Source organism: Bos taurus, chromosome 17 (genome assembly GCF_002263795.3).
Source record: "Bos taurus isolate L1 Dominette 01449 registration number 42190680 breed Hereford chromosome 17, ARS-UCD2.0, whole genome shotgun sequence".
In the NCBI taxonomy this organism is placed as follows: domain Eukaryota; kingdom Metazoa; phylum Chordata; class Mammalia; order Artiodactyla; family Bovidae; genus Bos; species Bos taurus.
Genome location: NC_037344.1, coordinates 10,436,773 through 10,454,852, shown reverse-complemented (window position 1 = coordinate 10,454,852; position 18,080 = coordinate 10,436,773). Strand labels below are relative to the sequence as shown.

General features: G+C 42.9%; 1 long non-coding RNA gene across 2 annotated transcripts; it reads left to right on the top strand.

Moving 5' to 3' along the window:
- The first annotated feature begins 55 nt into the window (after positions 1-55).
- On the top strand, positions 56-14,556 carry LOC100847708 (uncharacterized). 2 transcript variants are annotated; one of them, XR_003029978.2, is made up of 3 exons: positions 56-603; positions 2,464-2,702; positions 8,491-14,556. It is a non-coding gene; the product is annotated as an uncharacterized lncRNA (long non-coding RNA). The 2 variants fall into 2 exon arrangements; XR_238031.5 differs by having other exon boundaries at positions 58-603; positions 2,549-2,702.
- The last annotated feature ends 3,524 nt before the right edge of the window (positions 14,557-18,080 follow it).

Below are 18,080 nucleotides of genomic sequence, written 5' to 3'. Positions count from 1 at the left end.
ACGTCAGCACGCCCGACGTGAGCACGTCGCCCCCTCCCCCGTTTAGGCGATAAGGCGCGAGGCGTCCACCGCGCGTGCGCGTAGGGGACCTTCGTTAATAACTTCTTTCTTGTTCGGGCGTCTGACGAGAAACAATAATAGCTTTCTCCCTCTTTCCTGACTTCAGGAGTGTGTGACTTCAGCTGGGACACCTAAACTCGGCCGACCCAACCAAGCCGAAGCTGCACCCTCCCGCGAGGGAGGTGATACGTATTAGAGACGGTCAGGCGTTTATGGTGATGTGTAAGGCCTTTGAGTCGTTATCACCACATCTCGAAGTGGCGAAAGTGAAAAGAACTCGGAAATAGCAAAAGCACCCCAAATGGGGTAGAGGAAAATGCTTTCACCGACGTTTTTAAAATCATCCTCACAGAACCTTGTGAAGTGTACCTCTGGATTATTCTCATTTTACAGACTGGGAGGGATATCCTGAGATGGTACTTGCTCAAGAAAATCACACACAGGCAGGGCTCAAATTCGAGTCCCTGGCTTCCCGTTCAGTTTTCTCTAAAACGAACTTAGGATTTATGTCAACTCTTCGGGGTTATCACTACTGGATACCGGGTACGTTATTACATTTTAAAAGTTTTTCTGCATTCAAGTGTGGACCCTAAGGGGTAAATTCAGAACTTTTAAACCCGAGGGAGTCAGTTCTCTTCAGTTCATTCGCTCAGTCGTGTCCGACTCTTTGCGACCCCATGGACTATAGCAAATGTATGTTTAAATAGGCCAGAAAGCAGGCTGTTCTGGTTAGCACAAAGTTTAAGTTAAATCATGTATAAGCAAGAATGACTTCCCCATACCTCAGTATGTGAAAATTTCTTCCTTCATCACTTCATGCAACTGAAATGTTAAGGGCTCTTTTGTCCCAATAGAATGTAGTAGAAGATGAAAAGACTACTTAACTGAAAAAAAAAGTACATTCTAGTCCAAGCTTGGTCCTTCCTGGCCCATTCAAGAACCATTCCTTAAGAGTATTTGAAAAAAGACCTAACAAAGCTGCTTCTACTTTGGACACAAGATGGACTGGACCATCAAATGAGATGGTATTTGTATCAGCAGTATGTATATAATATACATTTAATGCTATGCATTATTACTCATATAGACTCTTTTAAAACATAGCTGGCTTATTAAAAATTAGATCACTAACACTTTTAAGCATTTGATCAGAAGTCTAGACAACTCATATCTTTTAAGAGACCATTGTAATAGACTACTGGGACCTGTGAGACCTCTAGAGCCTGTGCTCTGCAACAGGAGAAGCCATCACAATGAGAAGCCCTTGCAACACCACTAACAGAGTAACCCCCACTCACCACAACTAGAGAAAGCCCACTTGCAGCAACAAAGACCCAGCAGGGCCTAAAAATTAATTTTAAAAAAGAGCACTTGAAGCTTAAAAATGATTGCTAAAACTAAGAAAAGTGTCACAGGAAAAAAAAAAGTCAAATATAATTGGCTGGACTCTCTCCAGAAAGCAGAGGGAGACCTCCTAATCGTTCTCTCCAGAGATTTTGGTTTGGGGGAATCACTTAGACTTTACCATTCTGTCACCTCTGTGAGTCCCTGCTTCTGCTGAATCATGCAGTACTGCATTTTACAGGTGATCTTGTACCCCGGGGTATGCTTTCCCATTCCACAGGGCAAGGTTTCTTTTCTCTTGTTTTGCCTTGTTTTGGTGTTTTGGTCTGTTTGGTTTGTTAAGATAACCAAACTACTTAAAACATTTAGACCACATGAAACTCAAAGTGGACATATTATTACCAAGTCAATATAGGCTGAGATGGAGGGAAAACTTGACAGGAAGTGAGACAGGGCAGAAAAGAAAAGAAGCCGACTTCATTTGTTTCATCATCTCTAGTATCAACCTGTGGGCAGTGACTACTGCTAAAAAAAAATGCTAAGGATGCTTCCTGTCCTTTCTGAAAAACTTCAGATAACTTTGTGAGCTACTAAGTCTAACTTACACTGAATGTTCTAGATAGAGAAATCACAGGTTATTTGCATTTCTTTGTGGTTTAACTTAGACACTCTCTTAGACACTAGGGAAAGTCACTTGAAAAAAAATGGAACTGACACAAGTAACATGGGACATTTGCTCACCACAAGAAACTGAGATAGAAAACATATTTTAAGTACTATTTTTTCTTCCTTTATTACCTCATTCATGAGACTTAGAATTCCTCAAGACTAAATATGTTTATTGAAGGCTAATTATATTTATTGACATTACTTTTCAGTTGTTTTGCAATGTACATTTTACTTCTTGGTCTTTAGTCAAAGGTTTCTTTGAAAATATTGAAAGCATCATTCCTTTGTTCACAATAGCCTTCCTCTTCTCCAACCAAAACTGTAATCTTTAACGACTCTTAAGAGTCTTATTCCTTCATTTATATGTTATTTTTTTCACCCTCTTTTAAGGTTCTAAGAAAAACCTCACTGATGGGGAAAACCACTGCTGACTCAGAAGCAGGTTTAATTGTGGTTATCTTTCACCGTGTTCTAGGCAGCTTGTCAACAAACCACATATGCCAAACAAGGAAGCAAAACCAACTGAAGGGGTCTCAGCTTTCCAGTGTGCAAAAGTTGAAGGTTAACAGGGGGAAGAAAGCTTACAGGAACTTCATTAACAAGGGATTAAACAGTGTACTGGACACAAGGTATCTTGAGTTTATATCTTCAGAGGAGACTCGTATGTTTCTCGCGCGATCTTGTATGTTCTATGGTTTGGAGTCTTGTTCTCAGCTCTGCGCATTTTAGGGTCATTTTGGCAGCTTTTAAACAATATCCACACCTGGGCCTCATTTCCAAAGATGCTGGTTTAATTGGCTTGGAGTGGAGTCTGGGAATGAGTCTTTTTAAGAGCTCCCTGGAGAGGCTAATGTGCATACCAGGAATGCAGGGTATGGGGCAGGTTGTTTTCTTTTTTTTAATTGGAGTATAATTGCTTTACAATGTTGTGTTAGTTTCTGCTGTACACCGAAGTGAATCAACTATATATATATATACACACACACATATATCCACTCCCTCTTGAACCTCCCTCCCAACCACCCCCATCCCACACCTCTGAGACAGGGCACCTAACTGAGCTCCTTGTGCTGTGCACTGGCTTCCCGCAAGCTATCTGTTTTACATATGGTAGTGTATAGATCGGAGAAGGCAATGGCACCCCACTCCAGTACTCTTGCCTGGAAAATCCCACGGATGGAGGAGCCTGGTGGGCTACAGTCCATGGGGTCGCAAAGTCAGACACGACTGAGCGACTTCACTTTCACTTTTCACCTTCATCCATTGGAGAAGGAAATGGCAACCCACTCCAGTGTTCTTGCCTGAAGAATTCCAGGGACGGTGGAGCCTGGTGGGCTGCCGTCTATAGGACTGCACAGAGTCAGACACGACTGAAGCGACTTAGCGGCAGCAGCAGCAGCAGTGTATAGATGTCAGTCTTATTCTCCCTGTTCATCTCACTCTCCCGTTCCTTGGGGAAGGCTTCTATAGGGTTGCTGGTATGTTTGAAGTATATGGTGTAGGCAGTATAGGCATAAAGGCAATTTGGGGAGTGGGAATATAATTTGTTTATGGCTTAACAAGAATTGTGAAGAGCCAACTAAATTCTTTGGAGTTGAAGTGATTGTTGTATGATGAAAAATAAAATGTTCATCATATTGAATTATTTTTGGAGAGAAAATTTTATAATTGAATCAACAAAACACTACAGCCATAGTACAACTGCTTGGCTATTAATATTTGCATTAATGGATTCTCGCTAAATATTCCCAGTTTCTTCCATTTTTAAAAAAGCTTTTACTGTAATTAGGATTCTTGTTGCTGTTGTTTTACATAACCCTTTCTAATTGTTCCCTGTACATTTCAAAATCTAGAACCATTGTAAAACTAACAATGGCAAAACCAATGCTGAGTTGAAAATCTGAGTGTACGGGGGCCTATAGTAGTGTGACAACAGTGTTCACAGGCAGTGAAAGAGAAAATCCAAGTATCAACCATGCTTGGTTCTGGAGAACCTGCCTGAGTCTCCTGCTGGAAATACCAACCAAAATGTTGGTGCCAGAGATGGATTCCAAGTAATCTGAATAGAGCATGTCCTGACAAAGCATTCAGAAAAATGCTAAAATCCACTTAGAGGAAAAAATCTAAACCTGGGAGTCACCTCAACTCTTTGCACTCCTCTCCCTATTCCCCATCAATCATGACTAGTCCAAGTCCCAGCAGGAGCAAACTCAGAGGGCTTATCAATTAAAGAGAATTTAATCAAAGGACTGTTGACAGAGGTCATGGAGGTTCAGGGAATCAGCAAAGCTTGTGAGGTGTCCAGACACCAGCAACACCTGGAAGCTACTACCATCCTTTGTCCTGAAGAAGCAGAAGGAGAGGACTACATTACCAGAACCCAGAAAGAGTTGTAAGTACGGAAGAGAGGCCCCCTAACTAGAAGTATCGCAGTTGGCAGAGGAGAGAATTCCCTGACCTTTTTCTCCCCCTACCTACCAGTCTCTTAGTGATGGCTCCTACTAGCAGAACCCAATCCAAAGCGAGCTAGTATAGAATCTTAGATGACACAGTCCAGAGAGTCAGTCACCCTCCAGGACATAGAGCAGGACAAAGAAGGGTAGAAAATGGTTCTGTAGCAAATGGAGGATAATCAATGAAATCATCAAGTTTTACCTCTTGACTTCCTAAATTAAAAAAAACCTTCCCCCTCCTCTGATTGCTTGCTGCCCCTGCCTGCATTCATCTTTTTAATCTTTCCCCTTGTCTGTTATAATGGCCTCTCCTCCCCCAGGCTTCAGTCATGCACCTCTTAAATTCATCCTTCATCTTCATTGCTGTAGCTGAAATTATCTAAAAAGCAAATTTCACAATTCATTGGCTCCCCAACACCTAGAGCTGTGTGTTATAAACTTCTTAAGAAAGTAAGTTGTGTGGAGAATAATTCTAAATCCTAATCAAAGGTTTCCCTCAGGAGAGGAAAGGCAAGAGTCATGTTGAGTGTGTAACCTTCCACACTGAGATTGTACTAGATTGTACTAAGTGTGGATTGTACACTCCACACTCAGAATGTACTATTTGAGAATGCATTAAAGATCTGGGGTTCCTTAGTAGCTAAAAGGCCCAAGAATGTCTACTTATAGTGTCCTCCCTGAGCAAAATAAAATAGTTGACCCAATTATCGAGTTTAGACCTGTGGAAGTAAATGAGTTGATAAGGGCACAGTTTCAACTTCTTTTTGTAGCAAGCTTGGAGAAGAAAATGGCAACCCACTCCAGTATTCTTGCCTGGAGAATCCCATGGACGGAAGAGCCTGGGAGGCTACAGTCCTCGGGGTCACAAAGAGTTGAACACGACTAAGTGACTTCTCTTCACTTCTTCTGGAGCCCGGGAGCTGCAACCGCTGACTGAACGAGAGAAGGCACCACAATGAAAATCCCATGCGCTGCAACTAGAGAGCAGCCTCCACTCACCACAGCTAGAGAAAAGCCCATGCCTCAGGAAGGCCCAGAGCCCCCGAAAGAAAAGGCCAACCCCAGGTCCCAGGCTAGGCTTTCTGGTGTTGGCTTTTTACACCTTTTACATCAAAGGGCTCTCTGTAAGGAGATGTTTTAGCTCAGTGATTGTCAGGGCACATAACAGGAGGCTACTGTCTGAATCTGAATCCTAGCTTGCCATTGAGGCATCTTGAACAAGTTAAGTTACTTAACTTCTAGACCTGAATTTCCTTATACATAAAATGAGGATCATATGGTACCTGTCTCTTAGCTTTGTTGTAACGATTGTAGTAGTAGCTTTGTTGTAGTAGTAGTAGTGTTAGTCTCTAAGTCAGGCCTGACTCTTTGTGACTCCACGGACTGTAGCCCACCAGGCTCCTCTGTCCATGGAATTCTCCAGGCAAGAATACTGGAGTGGATAGCCATTTCCTTGTCCAGGGGAATCTTCCTGACTCAGGGGTCGAATCCGAGTCTCCCCATCACGGGCAGATTCTTTACTCTCTGAGCCACCAGGGAAGCCCACGGTTATAGTACCCAGATCATGTTAAGCCCTCAGTCAGAGTTACTTGTTCTTACTCTAGCTTCCTCTGGAGGGGAACTCATCGTTCTCAGAGAAGCAAGGCTCCCACCCAAGAGGAGCTGTAGCGCCTGCCAGTTACCTGAGTCTTACTTGGACCTGGAGACCTATAACGGGGGTTGGGGGAGGGGGGAGAAGGGAAAGGAGACAAGAAGTCTTTCCTCCTCTTTCTACTGCCTCCCAAATAAACTGACATCTGCCTTAAGAGCTGTAAGTTCTTAATTCAGTTTTCTCCCATGATTGAGTTAAGGAAAGGAAGCAAATACAGTGTTTTTCTTGGTGCAATATAAAGGATAGATCTTAAATTGTGGTGACAAACCCACAGGTTTTTTGAACTTAGTGGAAAGTAATGATCACAGAAGATTCCAGTGACCTAGTCTTTGTGCAAGGTACTCACTGGATGTGAATCAGATTATTACAGGCTCTGGGGAAATAGTAACTCATCTTGTGATCTGTCTTCAGAGCAGTTGGCTTAAACTATTCAGGACTCATGCTTTCCAAGCCAAAGATACCCTCTCCATCCCCCTTACGTGTAAGATTTTGATCAATACCCAACACCTTTAGGTCAGGGAACTATTTTGCATATGATGGGATAATGGTTAGGAGGCTTCCCATGTGGTGCTAGTAGTAAAGACTCTGCCTGCCAGTGCAGGAGACTCAAGAGACTCGACTTCCATCCCTGGGTCAGGAAGATTGCCTGAAGGGAATGGCAATCCACTCCAGTATTCTTGCCTGTAAAATCCCATGGACAGAGGAGTCATAAAGAGTCAGACACGACTTAGCAACTGAGCAGAGGAGCAGAGGGATAAAGCTTAACTGAGCTGGTCCCATTGAAATAGACGTCAGAACCGAAGCTATGACGCCCAGTTGGCCTTCCATGCCCTCTTCCAAAGCCTGAGGGGCTTTGTTGAGCCCAGTTTGAAGCCACTCCCCTATAAGATTAAGTCTAAGCTCCTTAAGTAAGACCCGGCTACATGATTTGGCTCCTGCTTAACCCCTCTAGCCTCAGTCTCCAACGTTTCCTGCTTCACTGTCCTCATTCACATTTTTGCTAAGGTAGTTCTCCCCGCCTTTATATAATGTGTTCCATCTTAGTATGCTCTGCTCACTCCATATCATCTTTACTTACTTCAAAATTCCCCACTTCTCCAAATTGCTAATTCAGGCAAAGTAGTCTTTCTCTGATTTCTCATAGTCACCTATCCATAACTCCATTTTAGCACATTTGGTTTTGGTTTTAGTCACTGCTACTGCTGCTACTAAGTCACCTCAGTCATGTCCGACTCTGTGTGACCTCATATACAGCAGCCCACCAGGCTCCCCCGTCCCTGGGATTCTCCAGGCAAGAACACTGGAGTGGGTTGCCATTTCCTTCTCCAATGCATGAAAGTGAAAAGTGAAAGTGAAGATGCTCAGTCATATCCAACTTTTAGCAACCCCATGGACTGCAGCCTACCAGGCTCCTCCGTCTATGAGATTTTCCAGGCAAAAGTACTGGAGTGGTGCCATTGCCCTCTTGTGTCCAATTCTTCTGTAACCCCATGGACTGTAGCCTTCCAGGCTCTTCTGTCCATGGGATTTTCCAGGCAAGAATACTGGAGTGGGTTGCCATTCCCTTCACCAGGGGCTCTTCCCAATCTCCTGCATCTCCTGCATTGGCAGCCAGATTCTTTACCACTGAGCCACCAGGGAAGCCCCAATTATATAAATGAAATGATGTGTTTATCCTCTTGACTAGAAAGTGAGTTCCTGGGACTCAGGAAATATGCCTTATTCATTCTTTATCTGCAGCATTCTGAATAACAGGTAGAATTAATGAAGTCATTAAATGTCTGATGGGGACTATCCTGGTGGCCCAGTGGCTAAGACTGCACTTCCAATGAGTTGCCATGACCAGCTGCTACTGCTAAGTTGCTTCAGTCATGTCCGACTCTGTGCGATCCCATAGACAGCAGCCCACCAGGCTCCCCCATCCCTGGGATTCTCCAGGCAAGAACACTGGAATGGGTTGCCATTTCCTTCTCCAGTGCATGAAAGTGAAAAGTGAAAGTGAAGTCGCTCAGTCGTGTCTGACTCTTAGCAACCCCATGGACTGCAGCCCACCAGGCTCCTCCATCCATGGGATTTTCTAGACAAGAGTACTGGAGTGGGGTGCCATTGACAAAACTGGAATGGCTTCAGTGCAGAAACCAAGGGGTTTCCAATGCCCATAGATAAAGATTTGCCCAAGCTAATTCTAGAGGACATGTACATAATTTCAAGAAGTGAGCTGCAAATGCAAGAGAGTTTGGGTCCCGTTAATGTGCACCTTTAAAACAGAAGTTTCATAAACATTCTTGAAAAACATCTGCTTCTCTTTTCCAGGTACTTGCAACCTCAAATAAAGCAGCACAGAAACACAGCACAGGAAGAGCTGGCAGGCAGCTGAGTTTTCTCTGAAAAGATACCTGGACCAGAAAGTGTTGGTTCTACCCTATCTGCCAGAGACTCACCTAAATCCAATTACGGTAGCAGCATACAGAATAAATAGAATCTGAGGAAGATGAATAAATTATGTTTTCTCAGTATATTGTAATTCACCTTTATAATGAGAAGTTTTTGTGACTCACTGAAAGTGGGAGTTGGACAGTTAGAATTTTTTTTCCTAGCCACACTGGGTCTTTATTGCTATGTGGACTTTATCTAGTTTCAGTGAATGGGAGCTACTCTTCCTTGTGGTGTGAGGGCTTCTCATTGTAATGACTTCTCTTGTTGCAGAGCACAGGTTCTAGACCTTGAGCTCAAGAGTCATGGTGCATGGGCTTTTGACCATGGTGAGTGGGATCTTCCCAGACCAGGGATTAAACCTGTGTCCCCTGCATTATCAGGTGGATTCTTAACCACTGGATCACCAGGGAAGTCCAGAAAGTTAGCATTTATTGATGTTTCTCAGGGGTGTATGTATTGAATGCATTCTATATTGGTGGGACTGTTTTTAATAATTTAATGTTTCACCAATCAGCATCTTCCCTCTCTTTTTCTGGGACCTGTGTTAGCTTTCATCAGGTTATTGGGTTTCCCAGGTGGCTCAATGGTAAAGAATCTGCCTGCCAATCTTGGAGATGCAAGATACTCAGGTTCAGTTCTTCAGTAGAGAAGATCCCCCGGAGGAGGGCATGGCACTCCACTCCAGTATTCTTGCCTGGAGAGTTCCATGGACAGAGGAGCCTGGTGGGCTACAGTCCATGGGGTTTCAAAAGACTTGGACACAACTTAGTGACTAAACGACAACAACAATACAATTACCACACTTTTCTTCTATTGTCCTGCTTCCCTGGTAGCTCAGCTGGTAAAGAATCCACCTTCAATGTGGGAGACCTGGGTTTGATCCCTGGGTTGGGAATATCCCCTGGAGAAGGGAAAGGGAATCTTTCCAGTATTGCAGCCTGGAGAATTCATGTCACAATGAGTTGGACACAACTGACCAACTTTGACTTTCACTTTCTTCTATTGTCTTAAGCCCCATAGATCCTGTGGGAAAATGGCATGTTTTTTTCAAGTTCCCAATCCTTTGGCCACAATTGATTTCTTCAGGCTTGAGGGTATAACACAAATATTTTCTAATAGGAAGTAAGAATGAAAGGGGAAAAAAGTAGACTCTCTGATAGCCAACTTCTAAGATGTAAAACCTGGGAGTTTTCAGTGACCATGTTCCTCATTATATGGAGGAAACTAGCCTACAGTTGCAGGGGACAGAGCTAACAGAGTAAAGCTGAACAGGGACAAAGAGGAAAGTATTATGGGGTGGTTGTTCAGTCATTCCTTGGATTCTGTGAGTCATGAAGTTTTCCTTTGTGTCTAAGCTAAAGCTGAATTTGTTTCTGCTATTTGTAATGAAATGATAATTCATGCACCTGTGTAATTCCACTTAATCCTAACACCAATACTTTTAAGTAGTGACCGTAATTGACATTTTACAAATGAGTCCCAGAGTTAGAGATGGACGTTCTCCCTGGTACCCTATCTTAAAGAAATATTTTACAGTAACACCCAACTACATTATTCTCAGACCATCAGCTCCTTATTGCAAAATTCATGCTAAAGTTGAAGAAAGTAGAGGAAACCACTAGGCTATTCAACAACAACAACAACGTGCGTGCTCAGTCATGTCCAACTCTGTGGGACCCCATGGACCACAGCCTGTCAGTCTCCTCTGTCCATGGGATTTTTCCAGCAAGAATACTGGAATGGGTTGCCATTCAGGTATGACGTAAATCAAATCCCATATGATTATACAGTAGAGGTGACAAATAGATTCAAGGGATTAGATCTGGTAGACAGAGTGCCTAAAGAACTATTAGCGGAGGTTCATGACAGTGTACAAGAAGCAGTGACCAAAACCATCCCAAAGAAAAAGTAACGCAAGAAGGTAAAGTGGTTGTCTCAGGAGCCTTTACAAATAGCTGAGAAAATAAGAGAAAGACAAAGGAGAAAGGGAAAGATATACCCAACTGAATAAAGAGTTCCAGAGAATAGCAAGGAGAGAGAAGGGCTTAATAAATGGTGAAAGGAATAGAGGAAAACAATAGAATAGGAATAACTAGAGATCTCTTCAAGAAAATTGGAGATATCAAGGGAATATTTCATGCAAGAATAGGCATGATAAAGGACAGAAATGGTAAGGACCTAACAGAAGAAGAGATTAAGAAGAGGTGGCAAGAATACACAGAAGAACTGTACAAAAGAGGTCTTGTCGACCTGAATAACCACGATGGTGTGGTGGTCACTCACCTAGAGCCAGACATTCTGGGATGTGATGTCAAATGGGCCTCAGAAAGCATTACTATGAATAAAGTTAGGGGAGGTGATGGAATTCCAGCTGAACTATTTAAAATCCTAAAAGACAGTCCTGTTAAAGTGCTTCACTCAATATGTCAACAAATATGGAAAACTCAGCAGTGGCCACAGGATTGGAAAAGGTCAGTTTTCATTCCAGTTCCAAAAATGGGCAATGCCAAAGATTGTTCAGACTGGCATGCAGTTACACTTATTTCACATGCTGGTAAGGTTATGCTCAAAATCCTTCAAGTTAGGCTTCAATAGTACATGAACCGACAACTTCCAGATGTGTAAGCTGGGTTTAGAAAAAGGCAGAGGAACAAGAGATTAAGTGGCCAACATTTGTTGGATCATGGAGAAAGCAAGGAAATTCCAGAAAAATATCTACTTCTGCTTCATTGGCTATGCTAAAGCCTTTTGACTGTGTGGATCATAGCAAACTGTGGAAAATTCCCAAAGAGATAGGAATATCAGAACACCTTACCTGTCTCCCGAGAAATCTGTACGCAAGTCAAGAAGCAATAATTAGAACCAGACATGGAACTACTGACTGGTTCCAAATTGGGAAAGGAAGTATGACAAGGGTATATATTGTCACCCTACTTATTTAACTTCTATGCAGAGCACATCATGTGAATTGCTGGGCTGGATGAATGACAAGCTGGAATCAAGATTGCTGGGAGAAATATTAGTAACCTCAGATACCCAGATGATACTACTCTAATGGCAGAAAGTGAAGAGGAACTAAAGAGACTTTTGATGAGGGTGAAAGAGGAGAGTGAAAATGCTGATTTGAAACTCAACATTCAACAAACTAAGATCATGGCATGCAGTCCCATAACTTTAAGCAGTTAGAAGAGGAAAAAGTAGAAGCAGTGACAGACATTTTTCTTGGGCTCCAAAATCACTGTGGGCAGTGACTATAGCCATGAAATTAAAAGACGCTTGTTCCTTAGAAGGAAAGCTATGACAAACTTAGATAGCATATTATAAATAAAAAGCAGAAACATCACTTTGCTGACAAACGTGCATATAGTCAAGGCTATGGTTTTTCCAGTAGTCCTGTACAGATGTGAGAGTTGGACCATAAAGAAGGCTGAAAAAAAAAATGTAGTCCAGTCATGTCCCACTCTTTGCAGCCCCCTGGACTGTAGCCCATCAGGCTCCTCTGTCCATAGAATTCTCTAGGCAAGAATATGGGAATGGACTGCCATTCCCTTCTCCAGGGGATCTTCCTGACCCAGGGATCAAGCCCGGGTCTCCCACATTGCAGGCAGATTCTCTACCGTCTGAGCCACCAGGGAAGGATGAGTGCCAAAGAATTGATGCTTTCAAATTGTGGTGCTGGAGAAGATGCTTGAGAGCCCCGTGGACTGCAAAGAAATCAAACCAATCAATCCTAAAGGGACTCAATCCTGAATGTTCATTGGAAGGACTAATGACGAAACTGAAGCTGAAGTTCCAATACTTTGGCCACCTGATGTGGAGCCAACACTTTGGAAAAGACCCTGTTGCTGGGAAAGATTGAAGGCAAAAAGAGAAGGGGCAGCAGAGGATGAGATGGTTGGATGGCATAGCCAACTTGATGGACATGAGTCTGAGCAAACTCCAGGAGATGGTGAAGGACAGGGAAGCCTGGCGTGCCTCAGTCCATGGGGTTGCAAAGAGTCAGACACAACTTAGCAACTAAACAACAACAACAACAACATTCTACCTACCCTGCTTGCCAAGCAATTTTTCAGCTTGCTGTCTTCCAAAGGTACACATGCACTGGGAAACAGTGACTCCAAAATGATCAGATGTTGATTGTCCTGCCAGTAACAGTTCACATTATGAAATAATTTGTTGATATTATTATTTACAAATTAGTTTATTACGAGTGGTTAGTATGAATCATTTCTGAGAATTGGACATAATGCTTTAGAGTTTAAGAATCCAAAAAGTTGAGGGTCGTATTAGACTAAACCTTCTTAGGGACTGGTTTTGCCTAGAACACTTGTACAAACTCTTTCTGGACATCTTAGCTGCACAGATGAAAACTAAGATTCCTCAAGATGTCAAAGATAGAGGTTCCATTAACAATTGAGTCCTAGCCACAAAATTGAACTCTCTAGTCAGTTGTATCACAACAAAGATTTTTTTTTAATTATTAGTTTCCTACAGTATTTTTTGTCTCAAGATTAGCTATTATTAAGGTTTCAAATGGGCTGAGGTGACATCAGTAAAAATAGTAAAATGAGGAACTCCAAATTCCACCCCTCCATAAGAGCAATGAAAACTAGACAAAAGACTGTCAGAATCAACTTTCTTTGAACTCTGGAAATTAGCCAAAGACCTGCAACAACCTGGCAAAAATATTTTTTCAAGGAAAATGGCTGGTTCTTAGTAAGTACTTGGAGAAGGCGATGGCACCCCACTCCAGTACCCTTGCCTGGAAAATCCCATGGATGGAGGAGCCTGGTAGGCTGCAGTCCATGGGGTCGCTAAGAGTCAGACACGACTGAGCGACTTCACTTTCACTTTTCACTTTCATGCATTGGAGAAGGAAATGGCAACCCACTCCAGTGTTCTTGCCTGGAGAATCCCAGGGACGGGGGAGCCTGGTGGGCTGCCATCTATGGGGTCGCACAGAGTCGGACACGACTGAGGTGACTTAGCAGCAGTAAGTACTAATGGGATTCCAGTCCCGTCTCCCACTCCTTATATCAGCAGTAGCTGGGAAAATAACAGCCTGCATTTCTGGTACCAGAGTGAGTAAAGAATTGTTATTAGTTATTTGTTCTGATATGCCTGGTGGCTCCCTAGAATGGTGACTCAAAGGCATATATCTATTTTGCCTGATTCCAACTTCCCTGGTGGCTCAGTGGTAAAGAATCCACCTGCCAATGCAGTAGACACAGGTTCGATCCCTGGGTCAGAAAGATCCCTTGGAAAAGAAAATGGCAACCCATTCTAGTATTCTTGCCTGGGAAATCCCACAGACAGAGGAGCCTGGTGGGGTACAGTCCATGGGATCACAAAAGAGTCAGACACAACTTAGTGACTAAACAAGAACAGCAACTAGCCTAGTGCTAAAGCTCCTTCCCAGGGGTATTTGTTGAAAATCCTTATAGTCTACTGCCTTAGGTTGCTGCTGCCAAGGTGATCATTAATAACTGGGGCAAACAGTAGACCAAACAAAAAGCTTGTGAGGAAAATGAGTGTCCTGTAAGGACTTGCAAGATGGGCAAACAGTGAAAACAGTGTCAGACTTTATTTTTGGGGGCTCCAAAATCACTGCAGATGGTGACTGCAGCCATGAAATTAAAAGATGCTTACTCCTTAGAAGGAAAGTTATGACCAACCTAGATAGCATACTCAAAAGCAGAGACATTACTTTGCCAAAAAAGGTTCATCTAGTCAAGGCTATGGTTTTTCCTGTGGTCATGTATGGATGTGAGAGTTGGACTGTGAAGAAGGCTGAGTGCCAAAAAATTGATGCTTTTGAACTGTGGTGTTGGAGAAGACTTGCGAGTCCCTTGGACTGCAAGGAGATCCAACCAGTCCATTCTGAAGGAGATCAGCCCTGGGATTTCTTTGGAAGGAATGATGCTGAAGCTGAAACTCCAGTATTTTGGGCCACCTCATGCGAAGAGTTGACTCATTGGAAAAGACTCTGATGCTGGGAGGGATTGGGGGCAGGAGGAGAAGGGGATGACAGAGGATGAGATGGCTGGATGGCATCACTGACTCAATGGACATGAGTCTGGGTGAACTCTGGGAGTTGGTGATGGACAGGGAGACCTGGCGTGCTGCGATTCATGGGGTCGCAAAGAGTCGGACACGACTGAGCGACTGAACTGAACTGAACTGAGAAGGTCAAAGGCCAAATGCATGCGTAAGATTGTATGCATGCTCAGGAAAACCAAAAAAAAACCCTCTGAAACTCTCACCTTCTACTTTACAGCTCTAAGGCTAGTGTTGAAAGTAAGCCACAATAAACACATATGGGGCCTCTGCAAAGACTGGAAGGTTGTTTGGTTCCAGGTACTGCTGCTGCTGCTGCTAAGTCGCTTCAGTCATGTTGACTCTGTGCGACCCCATAGATGGCAGCCCACCAGGCTTCCCCATCCCTGAGATTCTCCAGGCAAGAACACTGGAGTGGGTTGCCATTTCCTTCTCCAATGCATGAAAGTGAAAAGTCAAAGTGAAGTCGCTCAGTCGTGTCCCACTCTAAGCGACCCCATGGACAGCAGCTTACCAGGTGTCTCCGTCCATGGGATTTTCTAGGCAAGTACTGGAGTAGGGTGCCATTGCCTTCTCCGGGTTCTAGGTACAGGCATACCTTATTATGTTTCAATTTATTGCACTTTGCAGACATTACATTCTTTACAAATGGAAGGTTTGTGGCAACCCTCCATCAAGCAAGTCTACCAGCAACATTTTTCCAATAACATTAGCTCATTTCATGTCTCTGTGTGTCGGGAAGATCCCCTGGAGAAGGGAATGGCAACCCACTCCAGTACTCTTGCCTGAGAAATCCTGTGGACAGAGGAGCCTGACAGGTTACAGTTCATGGGGTCACAAAGAGTCAGACATGACTGAGCACAGGCACCCTGATGTCACATTTTAGTAAGCTCACCATTTTTCAAACTGTCTCATTATTATTATGCTTCTTATAGTGAGCTGTGACCAGAGATCTTTGATGTTACTATTTTGTTTTGGGGCTCCATGAACCATGCCCATGTAAGACAGAGAACATAATCAATAAATGCTATGTGTGTTTTGACTGTTTCATCAGCCATCTTTTCCCTATCCTTCTCCCTTTCCTAGGGCCTCCCTTTACCCTGAGACACAACAATTTTAAAATTAGGACAGTTAATAACCCTACAATGGCATCTAAGTTTTCAAGTGAAAGGAAGGCTTTGTCACTAAGTCATGTCTGACTCTTTGCAACCCCATGGACTGTAGCCCACCAGGCTCCTCTGAACATGGGATTTCCCAGGTAAGAGTAAGGGATCAGGGTGCCATTCCCTTCTTCAGGGGATCTTCCCAACCCAGGATTGAAACATGTCTTCTGCAGCTCCTGGATTGGTAGGCAGATTCTTTACTACTGCACCCCCTAGGAAGCCTCACATGTTTCTCAATTTAAATAAAAAATTAGAAATGATTAAGCTTAGTGAGGAAATCATGCCAGGCTGAAAGCTAGGCCTCTTGAACCAGTTGTCCAAGTTGTGAATACAAAGGAAAAGTTCTTATAAGGAAATTAAAAGTGCTACTCCAGTGAATACATGAATGATAAGAAAGCAAAACAGCCTTGTTGCTGCTATGGAGAAAGTTTTAGTGAATCAAACCATCCACAACGTCCCCTTAAGCCAAAGCCTGATGCAGAGCACAGCCCTAACTCTTCAGCTCTATGAAGGTTGAGAGAGGCACGGAAGCTGCAGAAGAAAAGTTTGATGCTAGCCGAGGTTGGTTCATAAGGTTTAAAAAAAGAAGCCATCTCTATAACATAAAAGTGCAAGGTGAAGTAGCAAGGACTGTTCTAGAAGCTAGAGCAAGTCATCAAGATCTAAGATAATTAATGAAGGTGGTTACACTAAACAACAGGTTTTCAATGTAGATGAAACAACCGTATATTGGAGGAAGATGCCATGGAGGACTATCATAGCTAGAGAGAAGTCAATGTCTGCCTTCAAAACTTCAAAGGACAGGCTGACTCTTCTGCTGGGGCCAGAGAGCTGGTGACTTTAAGTTGAAGCCAATGCTCACTTACTATTCTGAAACTCCTAGGACCTTTAAGAATTATGTTAAATCTACTCCGCCTGTACTCTGTAAATGGAACAACGAAGCCTGGATGACAGCCTATCTGTTTACAACATGGTTTACTGAATATTTTAAGCCCAATGTTAACAGCTACTGCTCAGAAAAGAGTTTTCTTTGAAAATATTCCATTCATTAACAATGAACCTGGTCATCCAAGGGTCTCTGGTATGGATTTACAGTGAGATTAATGTTATTTTCTTTCTTTTTCAACAAATTCTTAAAATTATTTATTTAAATTTATTTTTATGAGCTTCCCAGGTGGTGCAGTGGTAAAGAATCTGCTTGCCAATGCAAGAGATGCATGAGACTCAGGTACAATCCCTGGGTAGGGAAAGTCCCCTAGAGAAGGAAATGGCAACCCACCCCAATATTTTTGCCTGGGAAATCCCATGGACAGATGAGCTTTCAGGTTACAGTCCACAGGGTCGCAAAGAGCTGGACGTGACTGAGCACCACCACCCATTATTTATTTGGCTGTGATGGTTCTCAGTTGGCACTTAGAATCTTTAGTTGTGCCATGTGGGATCTAGTTCCCTGACCAGGGATCAAACCCAGGCTCCCTGCATAAGGAGCAAAACGTCTTAACCACTGGGCCACCAGGGAAGATTCATATTGATTTCAACAATGTTGTGCTTACTAACACATTTAATTAATTTTGACTTCTAAGTCTTATTTTAGAAATACATTTTGTAAGGCTATAGCTGTCATAGATACTGATTCCTCTGATTGATCTGGGCAAAGTAAATTGGAAACCTTTTGGAAGGATTCACAGTTCTAGATGCCATTAAGAATATTTGTGATTCATGGGAAGAGGTCTTAATGCCAACATTAACAGGAAGATAAAAGAAGTTGATTCCAGTCCTCATGGGTAACTCTGAGGGATTCAAGACTTCAGTGGAGGAAGTAACTGCAGATGTGGTAGAAACAGCAAGAAAATTAGAATTAGAAGTGGAGCCTGAAGATGTGACTGAATACTGCAAACTCACAATAAAACTTTAATGAATGAGGAGTTGCTTCCTAAAGATGTACAAAGAAAGTGTTTTCTTGAGATGGAATCTACTCCAAGTGAAATGTTGTTTGAACAACAAACTATGAAGTTTGTTGAACAACAGGATTTAGAATATTATATAAACTTCATTGATAAGGCAATAGCAGGGTTTGAGAAGCTCGATTCATTTTTTTAAGTTCTGCGGTGGGTAAAATCCTGTCAAACAGCGTTACATGCTACAGAGAAATTGTTCATGAAAGGAAGAGTCAATCAATGTAGCAGACTTCATTGTGGTCCTATTTTAAGACTTTGCCACAGCCACCTCAGCCTTCAGCAACCACCT